Source organism: Castor canadensis, chromosome 5, assembly GCF_047511655.1.
Source record: "Castor canadensis chromosome 5, mCasCan1.hap1v2, whole genome shotgun sequence".
NCBI lineage: Eukaryota > Metazoa > Chordata > Mammalia > Rodentia > Castoridae > Castor > Castor canadensis.
The window spans coordinates 138,192,389-138,198,404 of record NC_133390.1 but is presented as its reverse complement, the minus strand read 5'-3'; the positions used below and the strand labels follow the sequence as shown (position 1 = coordinate 138,198,404).

The window sequence follows — 6,016 nt, the reverse complement described above, 5'->3', positions numbered from 1 at the left end:
TTTCATTTTTCTTTTATTATTCATATGTGCATACAAGGCTTGGTTCATTTCTCCCCCCTGCCCTCACCCCCTCCCTTACCACCCACTCCACCCCCTCCTGCTCCCCCCTCTCAATACCCAGCAGAAACTATTTTGCCCTTATCTCTAATTTTGTAGAGAGAGTATAAGCAATAATAGGAAGGAACAGGGTTTTTTGCTGGTTGAGATAAGGATAGCTATACAGGGCATTGACACACATTGATTTCCTGTGCGTGGGTGTTACCTTCTAGGTTAATTCTTTTTGGTCTAACCTTTTCTCTAGTACCTGTTCCCCTTTTCCTATTGGCTTCAGTTGCTTTAAGGTATCTGCTGTAGTTTCTCTGCGTTAAGGGCAACAAATGCTAGCTAGTTTTTTAGGTGTCTTACCTATCCTCACCCCTCCCTTGTGTGCTCTCACTTTTATCATGTGCTCATAGTCCAATCCCCTTGTTGTGTTTGCCCTTGATCTAATGTCCACATATGAGGGAGAACATATGATTTTTGGTTTTTTAAGCCAGGCTAACCTCACTCAGGATGATGTTCTCCAATTCCATCCATTTACCAGCGAATGATAACATTTCGTTCTTCTTCATGGCTGCATAAAATTCCATTGTGTATAGATACCACATTTTCTTAATCCATTCGTCAGTGCTGGGGCATCTTGGCTGTTTCCATAACTTGGCTATTGTGAATAGTGCCACAATAAACATGGATGTGCAGGTGCCTCTGGAGTAACAGTCTTTTGGGTATATCCCCAAGAGTGGTATTGCTGGATCAAATGGTAGATCGATGTCCAGCTTTTTAAGTAGCCTCCAAATTTTTTTTCAGAGTGGTTGTACTAGTCTACATTCCCACCAACAGTGTAAGAGGGTTCCTTTTTCCCCGCATCCTCGCCAACACCTGTTGTTGGTGGTGTTGCTGATGATGGCTATTCTAACAGGGGTGAGGTGGAATCTTAGCGTGGTTTTAATTTGCATTTCCTTTATTGCTAGAGATGGTGAGCATTTTTTCATGTGTTTTTTGGCCATTTGAATTTCTTCTTTTGAGAAAGTTCTGTTTAGTTCACTTGCCCATTTCTTTATTGGTTCATTAGTTTTGGGAGAATTTAGTTTTTTAAGTTCCCTATATATTCTGGTTATCAGTCCTTTGTCTGATGTGTAGCTGGCAAATATTTTCTCCCACTCTGTGGGTGTTCTCTTCAGTTTAGAGACCATTTCTTTTGATGAACAAAAGCTTTTTAGTTTTATGAGGTCCCATTTATCTATGCTATCTCTTAGTTGCTGTGCTGCTGGGGTTTCATTGAGAAAGTTCTTACCTATACCTACTAACTCCAGAGTATTTCCTACTCTTTCTTGTATCAACTTAAGAGTTTGGGGTCTGATATTAAGATCCTTGATCCATTTTGAGTTAATCTTGGTATAGGGTGATATACATGGATCTAGTTTCAGTTTTTTGCAGACTGCTAACCAGTTTTCCCAGCAGTTTTTGTTGAAGAGGCTGCTATTTCTCCATCGTATATTTTTAGCTCCTTTGTCAAAGACAAGTTGGTTGTAGTTGTGTGGCTTCATATCTGGGTCCTCTATTCTGTTCCACTGGTCTTCATGTCTGTTTTTGTGCCAGTACCATGCTGTTTTTATTGTTATTGCTTTGTAATATAGTTTGAAGTCAGGTATTGTGATACCTCCTGCATTGTTCTTTTGACTGAGTATTGCCTTGGCTATTCGTGGCCTCTTGTGTTTCCATATAAATTTCACAGTAGATTTTTCAATCTCTTTAATGAATGTCATTGGAATTTTGATGGGAATTGCATTAAACATGTAGATTACTTTTGGGAGTATCGAGATTTTTACTATGTTGATTCTACCAATCCATGAGCATGGGAGATCTCTCCACTTTCTATAGTGTTCCTCAATCTCTTTCTTCAGAAGTGTATAGTTTTCCTTGTAGAGGTCTTTCACATCTTTTGTTAGGTTTACACCTAGGTATTTGATTTTGTTTGAGGCTATTGTAAATGGAATTGTTTTCATACATTCTTTTTCCGTTTGTTCATTGTTAGTGTATAGAAATGTGAATGATTTTTCTATGTTGATTTTATATCCTGCTACCTTGCTATAGCTATTGATGATGTCTAGAAGCTTCTGAGTAGAGTTTTTTGGGTCTTTAAGGTATAGGATCATGTCGTCTGCAAATAGGGATATTTTGACAGTAAGAATGGATTTTTAATTTGATATTATCTTAAGGCATTGCCCCAGAAAACTATGAATTTTTGCTGCTCTGCCCTTATTTCACACCTTATCCTATCTTTTGAAAGGTAAACCTTTAGGGACAGAAAAGTTAAAATTCCAGCAAAACTTAGAGATTAAGCTCAGTTTTCTGTAGTTGTAAGTTGATACTACTGTTTGCTGTGAGTGAGGCAAAGGGCAAAAGTTGGAGACATAGCCTTCTAAAGGTAAATTAAGGCTCTGATTCCCAGCTAATGCTTGTCAAACCTCAGTCCCTAACAAGCTTTAGATGCTACCTTGGACTAGAGTCTGTCCTTATCATACATGCCTTGGCAAGTAGCTTTGAAGCTCTCAGTTTGTTGGCCTGCCCTATTATGAGCCATAATGATCGATCTCTTGTGACTCAACTGTGGAGTGTGTTTGTAATTATGGTAGAGGATTTGTGGTGGCTTGTGAGAATCAGCTGCTAAATACAAGAATTATAAGCCAATTATTAAACACCACCATGATAAATTAAACTATCTAACAATATAATTAGATACATTATATTAAAAACAAAGTATCATCCATCACTTCCTTATTCTTTTACTATATTTTCCTATTTTCTGTGAACATGAGGTTATTTATGTCTATGGCATGAGTATATTGGAAATTCTATATCATGATGTGTTACAACACAATCACCCCAACTGTGACATCACTATTGCAGCTTGAAATTGGCCACAATGGGAGCATTTACACCATGGAAATAGGAAGTGGTCCAAATGCTCCAAATCAAGCTAGGTGTAAAACATTTACAAGTACATCTCTGATGTTGCCCCTCAGCAGATGATTGGAAATGTCTGGCCCCATTTTTGGTTGTCACCTTGGTAGATTGTTAACTGCCATCTCTTGGGTAGAGGTCAGGATGCTAATATACATTCTACAATTCTACATTCTATAATTGCCCACACAACAAGAATTATCCAGCCCCAACTGCCATTGTCATTTTAAGAAACTCTGGCTAAAAACACCAGATAACATAAAGTCTCCTTGCCCTCAGATCATGACCAGGGAAAGAATGTTCAACCATGAATGCAAAGAAAGGCAAAATGAGGAACTGCTACAAAGTCTGAATCATGTGTCTGATGGGTACATCAGAGATGAGTTCTTCGCTAGGGGAATATTTTCCAGAGCACAAGGATCCCTGAGAAAAATAGAGTATCAGCATCAACTGGCATGTCCTTAACATGCCCCTTCTCTGCTGCCAAGGTGCTAGCCAAGCCAATGGAGCAATTGAAGTGGGCTGGGAGGGCAGGGACAGAGTGCTCAGATAAGGTTGGCTTCTCCCAAGCACACTTGGACTGAGGCAAGCTGACCTGATCTTCAGAGGAAATCTGCTTCCTGATCTATTCCTTTGAATTCAGGCCATACCAAGGCAAAGCAAGCTAGCAAGCTAATAGTGAACTTGAATTGTTTGCATAGTCTCACATGTACACCCTCTACCAGGTGCTAAGCAGGAAGGTAAAGGAATACTGTGAGAAGAATAAATGCTCCTGGTCTAGCTGATGTCATTGGACTTTCCATACATCACTCTTGGTTTGTACATGTTCTTCCTGGACTGGCAGAGCTGCACTACTGGACCCAGAGGAGCTCCTTTTGGACAACCTGCCCCCCACCCCCACACACACTGTTAGTCCAGCCACTCCTGGACATTTGACTTTGTTAGGAAGTTTATCTCTTATTAGCTTCTCTGCTCATAAGTTTCAATAAACCTTGTATCTTACATGCTGCTTCTAGGTGTTTTCTTTGGTGTGGGCAATCTACTCCACTGTCAGAATGCAGCTGAGCTGAGGAAGCTACAGACATTTATAGTTCAATCACCATCTTCCACCTCTATCCTTTCCAAGTGAAAGGCACTTAAGCTTTAGAGTGTGTCTAGTCTCCTTGAGCCAGAAACAAGACCTGGATAAATTTCAAAATTCTCTGAGCAAAATTCCCATTGAGTGTGGTACTTCCTGTTGGAGAGTTTGCTGTTGACCTCCTCTTCTTTCTCCTTCATCCAGGGCTTTGTTCTTGACAGGAAAGCTCTCTACCACTTGATCCATGCCCCCAGCACTTTTTGCTTTAGTTATTTCTCAGGCAAGGTCTCATGCTTTTTGCCTGGTCAGCTTTGGACTACGATCCTCCCAACCCCCACTTGCTAAGTAGCTGGGATTATATGAGCTGCCATACCAGATTTAGTCATGTTCTTATAGTGATAGCAGAGCAGAACTATGACAAGAGAAAAATATGTGCGGTCTCCAAAGTCATAGGCTTATTTACCCTCATTCTATTGACTAAAATCAGTCATGTGGATAACTACAAAGTCTAGGAGGTAGGCAAGTGGTCATCTCTTTGGTGGAAGACATTACAAAGTCATATACCAGTGCTCGCTTCGGCAGCACATATACTAAAATTGGAACGATACAGAGAAGATTAGCATGGCCCCTGAGCAAGGATGACACACAAATTTGTGAAGTGTTCCGTATTTTTACTTTAAAGTGACAGAGGCCAATAGGAGAAGGGGACCAGGAACTAGACAAAAGGTTAGTTTGAGAAGAATTAATTTAGAATGTAACACATATGCACAGGAAATCAATGCGAGTCAACTCCCTGTATAGCTATCTTTATCTCAACTAGCAAAAACCCTTGGTCCTTCCTATTATTGCTTATACTCTCTCTACAACAAAATTAGAGATAAGGGTAAAATAATTTCTGCCTGGTAGTGAGGTGGTAAGGGGGAAGAGGAAGGGATGGGGAAAAGGAAGGGGGCAGGGGGGGAAAGAGGGAGAAATGACCCAAACATTGTATGCACACATGAATAAAAGAAATTTTAAAAAAGTCATATAACAAAGGGCATGAATGCAGAGAAGGATGAAGAATTGGAGCCAATAGTGTAATCCACCACTCTTAGGTCTCCTTCTAGCTGAACATGAGTGAGAAGTACTCACTTAAAGTTGGCATCTACAGTCAACATGACGGCTCATGCCTGTAATCCCAGATGTTCAGGAGGCCGAGATCAGGAAGACTGTTGTTCAAGTCCATTCTGGGCAAAAGTTAGTGAAACTCCAACTCAGCCAAGAAGCTGGGTATGGTGGCATGCACCTGTCATCCCAGCTATGCAGAAACCCATAGTAGGAGCATCAAGTCCAGGCTATTTCTGGGAAAAACCAGGAGATCCTATTTAAACAATAACCTGGAGCTGAGAATATGGCTTAAGTGGTAAAGCACTTGCCCAGCAAGCTCAAAGCCCTGAGTTCAATCCCCATTACTGCAAAATAAATGAAAAAAGAAAATAAACCATAAAATAACCTTAAAAAGTCAAAAGGACTGGAGGCATGGTTCAAGTGCAGACCCCTTGTCTGGCAAGCACAAGACCTTGAGTTCAAATTAGAATCACTACCAAAAAATAGTGACATCTACTTCTTTGGGTTGTTTAATTGAAGTTGGTGATCTTGCTATTGCTTTCTCTTCTCTGGGCATTGCTTTTCTGAAATAAGGTGAGTGTCAGGAGCTATCTGTCTATGACAAGGCCTGGCAAGCTACAGCTGGTACCTATGATGTGCTTTTATCATGAGCTCTAGGGAGGCAAGACTTTGTATCACTTTAAATTGTATTCTGCAAATTGCTAAGTTCCAAAGATGTGAATATTAATGGAAATGCATTAGATATGAGGTTATCTTGAATTTGTCTACTTGTTCCTAAAACCACCCTGAGAAACTGTTTGCATAAAGCTAATTTTGTTCATTCTTTTG

At 40.2% G+C, this 6,016-nt stretch overlaps 1 non-coding gene across 1 annotated transcript; it reads left to right on the top strand.

Moving 5' to 3' along the window:
• Positions 1-4,647: 4,647 nt before the first annotated feature.
• LOC141423552 (U6 spliceosomal RNA) lies at positions 4,648-4,754 on the top strand. The gene has a single exon (XR_012448397.1). It is a non-coding gene; the product is annotated as a U6 spliceosomal RNA (small nuclear RNA).
• Positions 4,755-6,016: the final 1,262 nt, after the last annotated feature.